The sequence below is a fragment of the Equus quagga genome, chromosome 15, assembly GCF_021613505.1.
Source record: "Equus quagga isolate Etosha38 chromosome 15, UCLA_HA_Equagga_1.0, whole genome shotgun sequence".
NCBI lineage: Eukaryota > Metazoa > Chordata > Mammalia > Perissodactyla > Equidae > Equus > Equus quagga.
In genome coordinates, this window is record NC_060281.1 from 80,738,073 (window position 1) to 80,755,994 (window position 17,922).

A 17,922-nucleotide genomic window follows, 5' to 3' on the forward strand; every position below is an offset into this window, starting at 1 on the left:
GCCCCTGAGGAGGTCTGGGCAAGGGCTGCTTCATGTAGTAGCGACCACGTGCTGGATGCCACGTCTCAGCCTCGGGCTCATCCTAAGAGGGGCGGGCATATCCATGGCTTCGGTGCTCCGGAGGGGAGCAGAGGCTCAGGAAGGACAAAGGTTTGTCCAGGACCAGCTAGTGGGGTCTGGACGTGAGCCCGGTCTGCTGGACTCTCAAGCCCGAGGCAGGGCCATGCCAAGGGAGGGCTAGGATTCCAAATGGGCACCCGAGGTTCCACTGGCCACCTCCCCCAGGTGCCACCCTGGCCCTGAGCGGTCTGCGTGAATATAGGACAAGAGGCTGATGCCAAAGGGCCATCCTGAGGCCAGTGAAGTTAGCTCTCTACCACCGCCGCCCCGCGCCCCCCCAGGACGGCACTCTACTGGTCCTCACTCTCCAGACCCGAGAGGCACTGCCTCCTTCGGCCCCTGATCGGCGATACCCAGGAAGCCCCCAGCAGCTAAAGCACAAACACAGGACAGCTGTGTTTGAATCCAGGCCCTGCCACATACCAGCAGGACTCTCCTGAGTAAGTCACTGAGTCCCTTGAGGCCTCAGTTTCTCCATCTAAAAAATGGGGCTAACACATGTAAAAGAATGAAAATTGACCATTCTTTTTCACCATTCACCAAAATACACTCAAAATGGATTAAAGACCTAAAGGTGAGACCTGAAACCATAAGTCTTCTGGAAGAAAACGTAGGCAGTACACTCTTTGACATCAGCATTAAAAGGATCTTTTCGGACACCATGCCTTTTCAGAGAAGGGAAACAACAGAAAGAATAAACAAATGGGACCTCATCAGATTAAAGAGCTTCTTCAAGGCAAATGAAAGCAGGATTGAAACAAAAAAGCAACCCACTAACTGGGAAAAAATATTTGCAAGTCATATATCTGACAAAGGCTTAATATCCTTAATATTTAAAGAACTCTCGCAACTCAACCACAAAACATCAAACAACCCAATCAAAAAATGGGCTGGAGACATGAACAGACATTTCTCCAAAGAAGATATACTGATGGCCAATAGGCACATGAAAAGATGCTCATCATCACTGATCATCAGGGAAATGCAAATCAAAACTACACTAAGATATCACCTTACACCCGTTAGAGTGACAAAAATATCTAAAACTAATAGCAACGAATGTTGGAGAGGTTGCGGAGAAAAAGGAACCCTCATACACTGCTGGTGGGAATGCAAACTGGTGCAGCCACTATGGAAAACAGTATGGAGATTCCTCAAAAAACTAAAAATAGAACTACCATACGAGCCAGCCATCCCACTACTGGGTATTTATCCAAAGAGCCTGAAGTCAGCAATCCCAAAAGTCCTGTGCACCCCAATGTTTATTGCAGCACTGTTTACAATAGCCAAGACGTGGAAGCAACCTAAGTGCCCATCAACAGATGAATGGATAAAAAATGGGGCTAGAACCCACGGGTTCCTCACCAGCTGTGGTGAGGACCAAGACTGACAATGTGTTTACTGAGTGTAGTCATTCTCTCAGCGGCAGGGACCACTGTCAGTGTTCCCCTCTTAGCTCCCTGAAATCCACTGCCCACTGGGTGCCCGCTCTGCCAGCAATAGCCGCCCTCAGCTATCACTGTCCCAGGCCAGAGGTGACAGCAAGGGGCTTAGAGAGGTGAGGGGATTGGTCCATGGTCATGCAGAGCAGAGGAGAGAGGACTGGGGAGACGGCTGCAGCCCTGGCCTGGGGACACTGGATCTCCAAGACCAAAACTCCAACTCCTGGCAGTCTACCCTTCACAGCCCCTTCAGAAGCCCGGAATATGCCAAGGTGAGAGCGGGGCGAGGGGCTGGCTCCATTCGTACACCTTGCCTGAGTACCTGCTGGGTGCCAGCCTGTGGGGACCCGGAGAAGAATGAGGTGCAGCAGGATGACGAGACACATGCCCAGCAACCCGAGCCCCAGGTGGAGGGAGCCCAGGGAAGGGGGCTTGCCCCCAGGAGGAGCGGCTTCCTGGAAGAGGGAGCAGCTGAACCACCTGACTGCATGCTCTGGGGGCAAGGACGGCACCTGGCACGGAGCCCAAAGGCACCCAGCAGGGGCACAGTGACTGAGGACCAGGCCTTGTAGGGTCAACTGAATGGTGGGGGGGGATGTGTGCAAGGGTATTCCGGTGGAGGAACCCCTCCCCATGGGCAGGTGCCAGAGGTAGTACTTTGCAATTCACCCACCGAATCCTCCTAACCTCCCTGAGGTAGGGACTGGTATTAGCCCAATCTTCCAGGAGAGGAAACTGAGGCACAGGAAGGGGAAGCCACTTGCCCAAAGCCATCTAGTGAGGGACTGGTGGGTTGGAGATTTGAACCCACATCCATTTGGCTCTGCGGTCATCACTACCACACCCACAGCCCCTCGGCACGAGGGCACATGCAGGGCAGGGGTGGGCAAGATAAGAATGGACACAGGCTGCAGCAACTGGGGAAGGGGCCTCAAAGGCCAGGCCGAGGTCTTGGCACACCATCCACGGGCAAGAGGGAGCCAGGGAGAAGGTGTGGTTGTTACAGTGAGGGCTCTGGAGCTGGCCTGTCTGGGTTCAAACCCCACCCGCCAGCTGTGCAGCCTTGGGCAGGTCAACTAACCTCTCTGTGCTTCAGTTTCCCCATCTGAAGAAAGGGGCTCAGATCAATGAGGCTGAATTTTGGCACACAATGAATTTCACGTGTTTGTTTATTAAACTGGAAAAAAGAAAAGAAACTGGAAGCCAGTGGACTGAGACAGTGCCATCAGGTTTAGCAACAATCTAGTCACTGGGCCTAGAGCAGAGTTTGGCCCAGGGTGGTGGGCACAGCCTGGCACAGTCCTGACCAGCCCAGCCCTCCCAGGTGGGTGCCAGGCCTGGGGAGGGGTGGCGGCAGCGTCTCCGAGCCTCGCCGGGGCATGCGCCAGCATGTGCGTGCGCGGCTGTGTGTGTTGCTGCAGCAGCTTCTATGCAAACATGTTAATTTGTTTTCATTTTGTGTTTTTTTTCCCCTCGCAGGATAATTGGGTGAGTTTGAAGTCTTGGCGAGGCTGCTGATTATAGCTATTTGGGTGGTGCCCTCATGGGGCTCAGGCCCTGCCTCCTGCCTCTGGCGGTAAAGGCAGATCTGGGGGTGTCTTGAGGGGTGCATGGACCTGCTGCTGGGTTCCGGGGGCTCTTGCTGGCCGGGGTTGGAGGTGGGGAAGGCGAGACATCCTGGGACCCCCATAACATACCCCCCGCCCAGACAATACCACGTCCCTGGAGAGGGTAAATCCCACTCACAAACATCTTTTCTTTGCCCTGTTTGCTGCAGGAAAAAAAAATTGTGACACAGTTGCGAACATTAAAAAGAAAAGAAAAAATAAAATTCCACCTGAAATTCTCATTGTCTGGTTTCTCTTAGAAAAAACAAAAAACTGGCAGCTCTGGAACCACTGAGCCCACATTCCCACGAGGTCAAGTGGCAGCTGCTTTGTTCATGGTGTCACCTGGGTGGCCCCCGTGGGCACCTGAGCTTTCCTTCCTGGAGAACGGCCCGGGCTTTGGGGTCCCCTGGTCCAAGGCTCCTCCCTCAGAAGCTGTCTCTGCTGTCCTGAGCCTGCTGTCCCGTCTGTACAACCCCCGCCTGGCCTTGGGAGGATTAAAAGGAGACGGCTGAGCTTTCGGGTGCACAGAAGGGCTCAGAAGTCTTCGTTCCCTTCGCCCTTTGGGAGAGGACGGAGAGCTGGGGAGGTGGGGAGCCTCCTCAGGTGTCCTGCACTTGACCCCATCCTGGGACCTGCAGCCTTGTCACTCATCTCTGTTTCTCCCGCTAGGTGGGGACCAGGTCCCGGAGGGCCAGGGCTGTGCCTTTGTGTCAGACTTCCCTGCAGGCCTACTATGTGCCACACAAGGGACAAAGAGCTGGAAGAGAGGTGAAAAGGCATGGGGCTCTAGCAGCAGTGAGCAGGGTACGAGACCCAGCGGGGGGATTCTAAGTGCCAGCTGAACAGGGGGCATTGAGGGAAAAGGCGAGTCAGAGTGACCCCTGCAGAGAAGGCACGTGTGCATGTGTGCGTTGGGGAAGGGACTAGCACATGTGCTCCCGGTGGAAGCCCCGGCCTCAGCACAGAAGAGGGAGTGACCTGGTGGGTGTGAGCTGGTCCCAGGTTGCTGGAATATGCTGTGGGAAGCCGGGAGCTGAATGGCCTTTGGGGGCTTCTTGTGGTTGGTTCTGGGCCTCTCCCAGGACTGGGCTCACAGAGGGTTCTTCGTCAGTGTCTGCAATGGACAGCTGCCCAGTGGGCCAGGTGGCGGTCAGGAAGAGACCAAGGTCTGGGCCTTCTGGGAAACTACCTTCCCTGTATTCCTGGGCTCCTTGGAGCCCTCGACAAGTCACTTCAGTTATCTGAGCCTCAGCTTGCTTACCTGTAAAATGGGGCTGTGGCAGGGACGCAATGCAACATGCTTACACTCCTAAGAGTTACCCCCACATCCCTGTCACCCGGCCACTGCCTCAGCTTGTCCTTTCACCTTTACCCGACTCCTGGCACGACATCCCCCAGGGCTCCTGAGGGTGGATTCTGTTTCATTCCCATTTTTAAGCTAAGGAGATGGAGGCACAGAAAAGGTTTAATGGGTAGGGCGGCCCTCAACAGGGTCCTGTGCGTGGTCTCCACTAAACCTGCAGCCAGTAGCCCAGAGCCTGGGCAGGATGGAGGGATGGAATGGATGCCTGGTGCCGGCCCAGGAAAGAGAGACGGCCAGCAGCCTTCCTGAGGCCACCCAGGCAACTGAAGCAGGACCTCAAGTTGCAGCCCTGGGTCCTGGGACCTGAGACCAGGACACAAAGATCAATGGAAAGAAAAGGATTAGAAGTTGGCCAAATCCTGGCCCTGTAACCAGCTGCGTGAGGATGGTGAGACTGTCCCCTCTGAGCCTCAGTGTCTTCTTTCGTAACACGGGACCACTGCCTTTACCTGCAGGGTTGGTGGAGTGCCTGGCCCAGTGCCAGCACATAGTAGGCCTGCAGCAAACCAGGGTAATGGCTGCCCACAGCTCCATAGCAGCCAGGGCCCCCAGGAAACAAGAGGAAGGCAAATAATGGTGGAAGGAAGCAGCAGGGGAAAAGACGACAGCTCCCTGGCCAGTCCCCTGGGGGTGGCGGCAGATCTCTGTGGAGGGCTCGGGCCTCCCGGGTCACAGAGGGTGGCAGCTGGCAGCACCCCTCCCCCACCGAGCGCCACACAAAGGGGCCTCTATTCCCCGCTCTGAGCATTTATCCCTGGCCGGCTGGGCTGCACCGCCCTCTGCCCATTCCGCTGACTGCCCCGCCTGGTCCGAGCCTACCCCAGCCCACACAAAGGCTGGCGTGTCCCTGCTGAGCCAGCCTGCCCTCAGAAGACCCCATCCACAGACAGCTCGAGAGCTCACAGGGTCCAGGGAGGGTTCATAGTGTGTGGCTAGGCCTCATGTCCAGGGTACGATGGGGAGGGCGCTAGGAAGGCGTGACAAAGGCTTCGGAGCAGCTGAACTTGAACCTGGCTCCAGTGTCCCCACCTCCTAGCTGCATGACCTCAAGTCAGCTTGGAAACAGTGATGATCACACGCCTGACCTTCTGGGCTGGGAAGGGTCCAGTTTGGCAATGTGGGGCCTGGCGCACAGTCAGCGCCTGGCACCCCAGAGTCAGATCAGGGGCAAGTGGGGAAGGGGGTGACAGGCAGGGGTTTCCTAGGCCTTGGCCAGTATCTCCCTCCTCAGCCCTACCTTGGGGGCCTGGAGGCCAGCACCCTGGGCAGGGAGAGGGGATGGCATCCCCCTGTGGACCACTCCACCCTCCACTCTCCACCCAGCAAGGTTCATGTGTGTTAGCGCTGACCCCCAGACCAGGATCTGAGCCCACTGCCCCTGGCCCATATCCAGGCAGTGGGATGACAGCAGCTACTGTTCATGCGACACCTCCTGTGTGCTGGGACTTTGAGCCCCATCATCTCCTTCCACCTCCATGGCTACCCTGGGAGGGCGCAGGAGGAAAGCACAACAGTTATGGGCTCCAGAGTCCAGCGACCCAGGTCCCAATCCTGCTCCACCGCTCCCAGCAGTGGGACTCTGACCTCGCTAGGAAGGGCAGCCCACCCTCAAAGGGGCCGTGCGACAAGCAACTGAGAAAAAGCCTGCTTGACACCCTCAGCCCGGAGCCCAGGTCCAGCAAGCTTGAAACCCTGACCACGGGGCTGTTACCCCCAACTCGCAGAAGGGGAAACCGAGGCCCCGCTGGCAAGTGAAGCACTGCCTGGCATGCCGGAGGCGGGCAATAAACCTGGTGAATCATTCTAGGAGATGGACGCGGGCGTCAAAGCCGAGTCTGGTGGACTCTGAGCCCCTCTTTTCTCCTTGAGGATTCTGCAAACATATTTTAGCAGTTTTTTTTCTTGTTTCACGGACATCCTCAGCTCCGTGGGCCCGCGGAGGGTGGGGCAGGAGACCCGGGCCTGGAGCCTGACCCATCTCCCTGGCTGACCCCCGGGAGCCCTCACCCTACCACATGAAGTCCCCCTTTCTCCCTCCCACCCGCTCGGGGCGGCCAAGTGAACAGCAGAATATAAGTAATTAAGCCGGCGCGCACCATCCGGGTGCCCGGGAACACTGTGGAGTTCCCCTTTATGTTTATAGCAATTGTATGAAAATGTGCAGCATGGAACAGCACCAGCTGACAAATGAGACGAAACAGACAGGATTCCGGGCCGGCTTTCTTCCGGGCCTGATTGGCATTAATTGTGAACGTTTACAAAGCACAACTCGGTGCCTGACATTTGCTTCAAGCGAGCGTTTCCTTCTAATAGTTTTAATGATTACAACGGGAGCTGGCGATCACCACCGAGCGGGGAACGGGCGGCCTGCTGCCTGGCCTGGGCTGCTGCCAGGGGCCTGGCCAGCCTGTGCTGCTCAGGTCCCAGGGGTCCCACTTTGCCCTGCCACCTGTTGCAGGAGGGCTGCACTGCGTACCAGGCCTCGGGCACTGGGATGCCCGCATGGGGCCTGGCTGCTGGCACACACCTGGCTACCAGCTTTTCACGTTGATGGGGAAACCCAGAGGCACAGTGAGCCTGGGCACAGACCCGGGGGAGAGAGGAGAGAGGGAGGGGAGGCACGGAAGAACAGCGGGACTCAGCTGGCCTGGCTCTGAGGCTGGAGGGCCTCAGTTTCCTCATCTTACAATGGGGCTGGGGAGGCCCCACAAACGCTGGCTGCTGTTTCCTTGCTGTGTGACCTTGGCCAAACCCCTTCCCGGCTCTGGGCCTATCCTTCTCCACCTATAATGCGAGGGGCAGGGAAGTGGTCAGTTGGAATCACATGGCTCAGTTCCCGGCCCAGCTCTGGCCTCCTTCCAGCCGCATGACCTTGGGAGAGTCCTCTGATCTCTCTGAGCCTCAGTTTTCCTCAAGAGCAGAATGGAGTTCACAATCCCCACAGGTTGCAGAGCGGTTTCTAGACTCCAAGAGAAAGGGGGTAAAAACTCTGAATTCCTGACAAGCCAGGTGTCCCAGTGGCTCCCTGGAGCCCTCCAAACACCTCTCCCTCTCCCTCCCTCACTCATGCAGTAACGTCAGGCTTCCTGAAGAGGGGCCTGGGCAGACATCAGTGAGCAGAGCAGAGCCCCTCGCTTGGGGATGAGCTACGGCGGACAGGTGCAGCGGCTCTTCACAGCAGCATCCCATCGACTGCTCATCCACCTTCCACAGCAGAAAACCCAGAGGCAAGGAGACGCGGAAACGACAGTCTGAAGGCACCCACTGGGACCAGGTGGCCCAGTGATCAAACGCTGGCAGCCTGCCTCAGAGGTGAGTCCTCTCAGGACCCGGATGACCGGCCACTCAGGCCCTGGGTGGATGCCCTTTCTGAGGGGCTGGGGAGGGCTGACTTCTTGGGTGCGGCGTATCTGCTGGGCCAAGCACCACAGCAGGAGGCCTGGACCACTGGGAAGAAGGGAGGCCATGAGGCCTGGGCAGCCCCATCCCCCTGGGCTAAAACGGGACACACCACCACTCATTCCTGCATTGCCACCAACACCGTGCAGTGCCCGCTCCAAGCCGTATCGTGCTCTAGAGGCATCAGCAAGGTGCCTGGGAGAGGCCGGGAGGTACTCGGACAGCTGCGTGGCACGTGCAAAGGCCCAGAGCCATGAAAGAATCCAGTGGGTTCAGGAAATGCTGGCAGCTTGCAGAGGCGTGTGCTCCTCTCAATGGTCAGCCCCGTGGGCTGCTCTCAGCCCTGCCCGACGTGGTCCCCCGACTTTGCCAGGCCCACCTGCAGGAAGCCCCCAGGATGGGTCCCAGCTCTGTGCTTGGCTCCAGCCAGAAAAACCTTGGCAACTGTTTCTTTTGGAGTCAGTTTGGGGGGTGGGGCAGGGAGAAATTTTTTTTTTTAAATGGGGATTTTTTTTCCTTTTGCATATGGTAGCACAGATGGGCCCATGATCCATAAAAACTGTTTGCAATTAAACTCCCACTTTGCATGGCTGGATTTGTCAGTTGTCTGAACCACAAGCGTGGGGCTCCACACTGACAGGGAGCTGGGACTCGGGGCACGGTGGGGTGGGATTCTGCAGGACGGGCGGGGGCCCAGGAACCTGCTCTGGGCTTGGGGCCTGAGCTGATGGCTGTCAGGACAGCCATGCCAGCTCCCTCTCTGGGCATCCCCCAGCCCTCGCCAGGAGTCGGAGTGTGGCCAGGCAGCTGGGGTGGGGCTTGGCAAGGCTTCCCTGCCCAGTAAAGACTTGGCCAGTGCTAGGTAGCCTGGCTGCGGGGGTAAGGAGGGTGGAGAGAGTGGAGCCAGTGAGCCCTGCCAGAGACCAGGGCTGGGACCTGGGACGGGCAGGAGGGTGGTCAGGCACTGTGAGCCATAACGGGGGTCCAGGAGGCAGAGTGCAGCGCAGGTTCAAGGCTGAGGAGCCAGAACCTCTGGCCCAGCTGGCAGAAAGATCTAGGTGATGCCAGGAAGGGCTGTCAAGGGCCAGAACTGGCTCCTTCCTTGTCCCCAGGAGAACTGGCCTAGCCTCCTTACGCCTCTTTGAGGCAGGTGGGGAAATCGAGGCAGGCACTGAGAACATCTCAAGGGCCTGGGCTTCCCCTGCCAAACCAATGGGCTCTCTGCATTTGTGAGCCTGTTCCAAGGGCTTCTAGAAGAGGGCCGGGGGGCCTGCGGCCCTTCCACTACACCTGGCCTCACAATGCCAGCCTGCCACCCCACAGCTGCCGCCCTGGGACGCTTGCTTGTTTGGGTTAACAAATGCATCATTTGGCTATGGGAAATCCTGAGATCGCTAATAATTGTTCCCTGATGAAAAGAAATAAGGCCCTGATACCCCCTTCCCCCCGCCCCCTCCATGCTGGGACAGAAAAGTCATAAAAATAGCTTGTTATCTCACCTATTGAGGCTCCGACTGGATGTTACTGCTAATTGGGTATAACATCCTTGTCTTGTTCTCTCAGAAGCTAAATCAAGAAAGCGCCACTGCTGCGAACTAATTATATCTCCGGCCTGCAGCCTGCAGCCTGTCTCCCTTTATTGAGTTAAAAAATGGTCGCGAACCTTCATCTTTTATCCTCCCAAGCACTGGGTCCAGGCTGCCTGCCAGGCATGGCGGGCAGCCCTGCAGGAAGGTCTAGGAGGGGTCTTGGGGACAGGCAGGAGGGTTGGGAGGGCTACGGGGGAAGCCCCTGCCCCAGGAGCCTACCTGGCTCCCTCCCCCGGCCCCCACCCACAGGCCTGGGGTTCAACTTCTGGAGAGAGGGACTGTGGCCTGTCTCCTCCTTGCAGCTGGGCCCATGGGGAGGTCAGGAGCATTTCAGTCCGGCGAGCATTCATTCATTTATTCATTCAACAAAGATTTCTTGGATGCCTACCTACTATGTGCCAGGCTAAAGCTTCCAGTACACCAGAGGGAGCCCCAAGCACCAGTAGACCTCACCCTGGGTTCATGGAGATGTTAAATAAACATGCTTAGAACAGGACTGGATCATTTCTCTACTCAAAGAGCTGCCACAGTTCTCTGCTATGGGAGGGCAAAGTCCAAATGCCAGGACCACCCCTGGCCCCCTCTCTCCACAGTCCAGCCACATCCTAGTCCCTTAACCTAAACACTCATGCCTGCCTACCTCCCTCTGAGCTGCTTCTCATGCTGCTCCCTCCACCTAGAAGGGCCCCCTTCCCTTTCCTAGAAGGCCCAGCTCTGCCTGTCAGAAGCCCACCAGCCTTTAAGGCCTTGGCCTTTAATGACACCTCCTCCAGGAAGGCTGCCCTGGCTGTCCCAGGCTGTGGACACCAAAACCTGGGCTTGAATGCCAGCTCAGCACTCGGCAGGTGCATGACCCTATTCTGCCTTAATCAGCTCTGAGCCTTCGTCTCCTCATCTCTCAGATGGGTGAAGACTTCTTCCTGGGGGGGGCAGAGAGGCACACTGCAGGGGATCTGTGGAATGATGAGTGACAGGGTGCCCACGAAGGACCTAGCTCTCAGGAAGAGCTGAGCAAACACTGTTGTCATCATCCAGACTGAATGCGTCCAGAAGCTGCCCAGACCACTTGCACTGAGCGTGCGTGGGGCTGCATGGATAAGGACACAGGTCTCTCCGGGAGATGGAGGAGGGTAACAGACATCCACACCTCAACAGTTCTCGTGGCTGAAGAACCCATATCCTCAAGAGAAGGTCCCCCAGAAATCCCTCACTCTGGTACCCCGGTCCTCTGAGCCACAGGAAGATGAGCCAGAGGGACCCCGGAGCTCATCGAGGCCAGGCAGGCAGGCGGGCTGCAGCTCAGGCCCCGCTGATTGACTGGTGCTGCCTGCCCAGAGCCCTGGAAAGAACCCAAGGTCAGGGGAAGAACTCAGCAGGGGAAGAGGGCAGCAATTGATTGGCGATGTCTGTCAAGGGCACAGCAGTGTAAGGCAAGCCAGGCCTGCCACAGATTCACCATCCTTGACATTTTATAGAGGACGAAGCTGAGGCCGGGCTGGGGGAGGCGGGGCAGGGGGGATGACTTGTTCAAGGTCGTGCGGCTCATAAAGGCAACAGATGGCCCAGAACTACGTCTCCTCAGCCCCTACCCAAGGATCCTCCCATGAGAGTCCCACCCCGCCCCCTGCCCCCCCCCCCGCCCCCGTGCCCTCACAGGCAGAGGAATAGGCTTAACAAAGGGAATGCTGTCAACCTGCCATGTAGCCCTAGGCTGTCACTTCACCTTGTTGAGCCTTAGTTTCTTCATTTACACAACAAGGATAAAAACACCCTTCCCAGGACCATATGAGGAGTAAATGAGAGAACAAAATGCCAAAGCAGGAAGCGCAGTCCGGCACATGGTGGATGCCAACAGCGTCCTGTGATTCCAATAGGCAAAGGTGTTTAAAAGTCCCCAAAGCCAGTAATCAAATGTGACTCCTCCTCCTCCAGGGAGCCCTCCCTGGCTACCCTGGCTGGAAGTAAGTTTCCACCTCTGATTTCCTAGCGTGCTGTGAGAGCCTGGGGGCCCCAGAGGGCAGAGGCCACGTCTGGCTTGGTCACTGCTGTGACCCCTGCTCCTGGCACAATGCGTGCACACTGTGAATTCCTGTATTGTGGCAATTAACCCAATGTACCGTGATGGCGTGTCCAAGGCTTCACCACCGTTCAAGGCAACTGGGCTTATTCATCTTCACATCCCCAGCACCTGGCAGGGAGCCTGGCAGAGAGCAGCGCATCCCTCTGAATGAACGGATAAATAAAGAGCAAAAATAGCAGTTCCTGTTTACTGCCCACTTGCTATCGGTTCCTGCCAAACCTCGCAGCTGCCCTCCAAATGGAGCCCTGGCCCACCAGACAGATAAGGAGACTGAGGTCGCAGATGCTGAGGGGCAGGGCCAAGCCCCAAACTCAGGCCTGGGGACTGCAGGCCGGGAGGCCCTGCCACCTCTGCCTCCCCCCGACGCTAAGCTGAGGCCTGGCCCTGCGGGGCAGCTGCCCTGCCTTGGCAGTGAATCCTGGAGCAGACAGCTGGCTGCTGGACCTCCCCCGTCCTCCTTCCCCTCCTCCTCCTCCTCCTCCAAGGGAGGCCCCCGCACACAGACTCTGGGTCATTAAGTTCTGCGTCATGAAGTCCCCATCCCCGGGAGCCTGTTCACAGCCAGCCTCGGCCTTACCCCCTGACCTCCCAGGCCTTTGTCCCCTGTGCCCTCTGCACAATGGCAGGGGCTCCTAGGGCCCCAGACAGCTGCTGTGGCTGGGAGGCTGGTTTGCGGCGGGGCCAGGATGACTAGCTGGGGCCTGTGCCTGAGCCCACCCACAAGCCTGTGAGAAAACTGCTAGTACGCCCATGAACAGATGAGGAGAGTAAGGCCCAGAGAGGGAGAGTGACTTGTCTGAGGACACACAGCCAGTGAGAGTGCAGGAGCCAGGGATCCCTTCCGATCTGTGACCCCCAAGCCCCTGCAAAGGTTGCCAGACTGTTCTTAGGACCCCCAGACCATGTCACACCCCTCCTCCCCAGATACCGTCACTGGGCTGCTTGTCCTCTGGACACACTGGATACTGAGCTCAGCTCTCGAGGTCCTGCACACCCTGACAGATATCTTCCTTTCACCTCTGCCTTCTTATGAGCTCTCCCTGCCCTTCCTCACCACGGCCCTTGGTTCTCAAACTCCCTCTGCCAGAGACATCCCCATTCGCTCCCCATTGGGTAGGTCCGCCCAGTCCTCAGGGCCCAGAGCCTAGGCCCCTTCCATCAGGAAACCCTCCACGACCAGCTGCAGTTTTTCCCTTGTCCTCGTCTCTCTCTCCTCCAGCCCTGCTCTGGCTCTGTCCAGAGCCTGAATTAGTCGCAGACTCATCTGACCCCCCATGGGGGCTGTGGACCATCTGATTCCTTAGGGCTCTGCCACCCAGACAGTGGCTGGCAAGGTGCCCTCGCCCAGGCTGAGGTGGGTGTTCACTGAATGGAACCACAGGTGGTGGCGTAGCGGGAGCTGGAGCCCAGGTTTGCCCTTTCCCCTTCTTTCTACTGGCCACACGGCACCCCCACTTCTGGCCACCAACAACCTCAGCCTTCTGCCACTTCCTGGCTGTGTGACCTTGGGCAGTGAGGTAACCTCCCTGTGCTGTTTCCTCCTTGGTAAAATGGGGGTAGTGACAGCACCTGCATTTCTTAGGCTATGACATAAACCCTGGGAGGTGCTGGAAGGTGACCTCTACCAGGAATGGTTACCGTTATTATTTCTGTCTGCACCCACTGGAGCGGCCAGCATGTGAATTTGGAGGTCAGAGACACTCAGGTTCCAATCACGTAATGGGCGTGTGATTCTGGGCAGGTGGCTCCCTGGCAGGGCCTCTATTTCCCCATCTCTGAAATGGTACTAACTCCGCCCACAGGGACACAACATCTCTGCCACCTGCCTTTTGTTTGAGGCGCGCAGTAGGCACTCAGCTATTTCTCAACTAACGAATCAGTGGTCCAGGTGGAAGGAATCCATCCTCCTTCCAGCCTCCCCCCTCCGCCCCCAGCCTCCAGAATCCCCCTCCCCACCCCCAGCCCTCGCAGACTAAAATAGTCATTAGGCAGATTTCAAAAGATGTCAGTAGCTTATAATTATAGTCGACATCCTTCTGAGATAAAAGTGATTACCTTGGATGCAAATCACTTAGCAACCAATCAGGGCGGCGGGCGGTGCCCGCGGAGGTGACCGGCGGTGCGGCCCTCCTCCCGCAGCCCGCCCCGCACGCACCGGCAGAGAAAGCTCACAATAGCTCTTGACACGCAAATGGGTTAACACAATAAAGGCGGCTGCGGCCGCTGCCGGGGGAGAGCAGCAATTCCGGGCCCGCGAGAGGTAATAAGGCGGCCCTTTTGTGCGCCTCCTCGTTCTCACCCCCGCCCCGAGCCCAGAGGACTCGCCGCCTGATTGAATTACGGTTCATGGATATGAGCTGCTCCGCTCCTTCCTCCGGTTCGTGAGGGACTGGAAGACAGAGGGGGCAGGGGGAAGCGGCGGAGGGGGCCCCTGGCCAGGCCCCAGCTCCGCAGGAGGTCGGATGGGAGCAACCTGTGCTCACCACGTGGGGTGGCCTGGATAGGTGGGTGGGAGACGCAGGGGAGGCAGCTGGAAGGGTGGGGGTCTCTGACCCACCCAGAGGTCTTTGATCTTTGGCTCCAAGAGGGACTGGGAGAGCCATTCAAGGCCCTGTTCTGAGGATGAGGCTAACAGAGGCCACGAGAATGTGCGTTTATAGAGTGCTTACTGTGTGCCTTGGCCCGTGCTTAAGCCCTCCACAAATCCTCACCAGGACCCTGGGCAGTGGGTGCAATTATCAGCGCCTTCTCAGATGAGGAAACTGAGGCTCAGGGAGGCAAAGCTACTCACCCAAGGTCACACAGCCAACAAGTGGTGAACCGACTCCACAGCCTGGCTCTTAATCATGAGCCACTGCCCACCCCTGGGGGTTAAGCAGCCCAGCCCAGCTCCAGTCCAGAGCAACTGTGAGGCTCAGAAGGGATAGCGGATGGTGAGCTTACACAGAATTAGAGAAGTGATAAGGATTACTGGGGGTGGGGGTGGGGAGGTAACCTTGAGAGAGGGGACTGCCCCGGGAACTGACTAGAAGGGATGTTCAGGGTCACGGTCACCGGAGCCCTAACTGGATCCTCTCCCCTGCTTAAACCTCCCCCATCCACCTACGCCTCCAGGACACGGCCACCCCAGGGCCACCCCTTCTCCTCCTTCAGCATGCCGAAGCACTCACAGGCCTGCTACACGGCCACTGCCACTGCCCAGAACACTCTTTCCACTCCTGGCGAATTCCTATTTGTCCTTTCTAGGAGTCACATGGCACCCCTCCTATAGGGCCCTTCCCGATCCTCCGGCTGGGTCAAGAGCCACGTCTACCCAAGTTGCCCTTGTCCCACCTACATCCTTGCCTTCCCCACCAGCTGAGAGCCCCTGGGAAGGCTGGGGGCAGCCTCACACCCCTGCCCCGAGGGAACCCAAGGAGTCACTGAGATCTGATAAAATGCCTGGCACATAGGGAGATGCTGGGTAAGCTGGCACTCCCTCCTGCTCGTCGCTCAGGGCTCCTGCCAAGCCCAGGGAAGGGAGCAGAAGGAATTGCTCAATTCTGACAGCCTTCCCCTCCGCCTTGGCTGTGGGAGTGTAAACGCTCCACGGAGGACCTCCAGCTGCCTGTGTCTGTGGGTCTCTGGCGCACACTCTGAGTTTGTTTCTAAACTGGGAAGCTTCGAGAGGAAGCGCAAACAGCCCTTCTGCCCACCTCTCCCACTTCTCCCCCCATCTGCTGTTGCTCCTCTGTCCTTGGAAGCCTGTGTGTTTAACGACACCGTTTCAGCTGGAAATATCATCTCCCTGCCAAGCCCCCAAAAGCAGCTCCACCGACATTTATTGACCTGTTAATCTAGCTGGAGAGCCTGATAAGAGAACAGCACAAATGCTGGCCGCACAGAGACTGGGGCCTGGCTTCTCCCAATGACCCCCCACACACCCCTCTCTGCTCTCACCCCACCCCATACCACAGAAGCCATGACACAGTCCTCGAACCTTTTCCTAGAAATGTGATCAGAGCAGTTTCACGCACATCCGATGCTGGCAGCAAATGCTGGAAGGAACTTAGCAGAGGAATGAAAGAGCCAGCAGTAGGATGCTGGCTGGGGGTTCTCTGGGCCTTCACAGGAACAGGGCCAGTGCTGGGGTGTGGCGGGGGAGAGAGAGCTGGGGCCTGACCCCCATCAGAGCTGGCCGCTGGCAGAGACATGCTTTATTCAGACCTTGGCACTGAGGGGCTTGGTTTGTCCTCCATTCACTTAATAAGCACCAACAGTGCACGTCAAAATCATCTTAAATACCAAAAGGGGAGTGGGGGCTGCCAGGAACTCCGACTTGGCCAAGGCCCCCCATCTTGGCGTTGAACAGCAGAGGATCCCCCGGACCCGAGGGGTGGCTGCAGCAACTCCTTTGCGCCTTCCCCGGCTAGGGGTGGGGCACCCATGTTTTCCTGAGCAGAAGTAGCCTGTTTTAAGGCAGGGGGCCCACATCTCTCTGGGGACCCTGGGAACTTCAGCCTGCTGGCTGGAGGCATGGTGGGATTCAGGGAGGTCTCCTCTGTCACATTCCTTTTGAAAGCAGAAAGTTGCTCTGTTTGGAAGTCTTGAGCCCCCAGGCCCTGCCAGGCTATATGGGCAAAGCTGAACACCTGTCCTTGGGGGAGGAGCATCAGTAGGGACAGCTGGCACTGCCTCCCTCCCCCACCTCATCAGGGCGCTGGGGATTCAGGTCACAGGACTACACTTGGGGGTGGGGGAGTCTGCCTTCACCCATCAGCTACCCAAAGGCATCCAGCCCCGCCCCTGTTTACCACGGCCCGGCCCCTCCGGCCTTGGGTCAAGGCAAGTCGTGTCTCCACGGCAACCCCAGTGACGTCAGAGGCCTGGCAGTGACGTCACGCCGCGGCCTCACCGGGGGATCCGCGTTCTCTGCGAGTTTTTTGTAGGAGCGCGCGCTGCGAGAGGACCCTGCTACGTCTAGCCTCCGAGGGCACAATCCTCAAAAGCAGCCACCTGCCTGGCCGGGACTCCACATTCCCTTCTGAGCTGATGTCCCTTGAAAATCTCAGAGGCTACTTGGGAGAACCTCAAGCTCTCCCATCCTGGGCGTCCCCCCAACGCCTCCAAGACATAGGAGTTCCCAGGGAATTTTCAGATGATGGAACCGCTACCTTTGTCTCCTGGCTGTAGGGGTGGGGTGACCTTTCCTCTCTGGCGTACGCCCCGCCCAAGGGCTCCGCAGAGTGCCCACAAAGGGCCCCCAATCTCCACTCTGGCCGGCTGGCCGATCCAGACAAGTTGTGGGTGGGAGGGGAAAGGGCGGCCGGGAGGCACCCCTGCTCAGGAGCCCCGACACCTCAAGGCCCCTTTATTTCCAACCCGGGCTGCCCCGACGCCAGGGGGTGCCCCCAGCTCCAGCCCGGAACCCCGCCCCGCGGAACTCACGGGATCAGCCAGGCCTTCGAAGGGCACCAGGTCTCAGCGGCGACGACTCTCCGCTCGCCGGGTCGCAGCCATGCAGAGGAGGCAGAGGCTGCCTGAGGAAGCCCCCCTTGGGGGCCGATGCCTCTCTCCAGGTAGGAAGGGATGCTGTCGGTGAGGGCGATCCAGGCGCCGACCCGCGCTGTCCGAAGTAAGGAGTGGGGGGTCTCTCCGCTCAGCGGGGGTCGCGCCCGCCCGGGACCTGGGCCGCGCGGGCGCCCAGGCGGCGCATCCTTGCCAGGGTCTGTGCTCACCGCGTCCGGCGGGCGGCGCTGCGCCTCCCCTCGGGGGCCCGCTCAGGGCTGCAGCTCGGCCCGCGCTGCTCCCCGGGGCGCCCTCTCCGCCCGCGCCAGGAGCCGGGCGGCTTCGGCCCCTCTCGCCGGCCCCAGCTGCAGCCTGTCTTTGTTGCTTCCTCTTGCTCGACCGCCCGCCCGCGGCTTGCAGCCCCCCGGTTCGCTCTGGGGCGGGGGGGTTGTCTCCTCCGGGGTTGCACGCACCTGCGGCGGCCCCGGCTCCTCGCCGGGCATGCACCGGCCCCCGCAGGTTGCAAAGAGCGGCGGGGAGAATGCACCGGCCCCTCCTCCTCCTGCTCCGAGCCCCGGGTGTTGGGGGAGGGGAAGGCGGAGAGCAGCGGCAGCCGCGGCGGCGGCAGAGGGCGGCGGAGCCTCGGATGCAGCCCTGGGGGCCTCGGCGCCGAGAGAGAACCGGTCCGGGTGGCGCAGGGCGAACGTGGGGACGGCCCGGAGGACGGTGCACCGGACGTGCGAGCTCCCGAGCTGCAGCAGGGGCGGCGCGCGCCGGGCTCTCACGCGCCCATGGCCCCGGGCGGCGCGCGGGGGCTCCCGGGGCCTCAGCC

The 17,922-nt window shown here is 58.9% G+C and overlaps 1 protein-coding gene across 2 annotated transcripts in view; it reads right to left on the minus strand.

Annotated features, from left to right (window-relative positions):
- Positions 1-17,155, minus strand: part of FAM222A (family with sequence similarity 222 member A) — a 55,338-nt gene extending 38,183 nt beyond the window's left edge. Inside the window, exon 1 of one of the 2 annotated variants that reach the window (XM_046640482.1) lies at positions 17,031-17,155. The gene's annotated coding sequence lies outside the window, so the exon portion shown is untranslated. Of the gene's footprint in view, positions 1-11,640; positions 11,807-17,030 lie in introns of those variants that run through there. The other variant, XM_046640483.1, reaches the window with a different exon arrangement.
- Between the last annotated feature and the right edge of the window lie 767 nt (positions 17,156-17,922).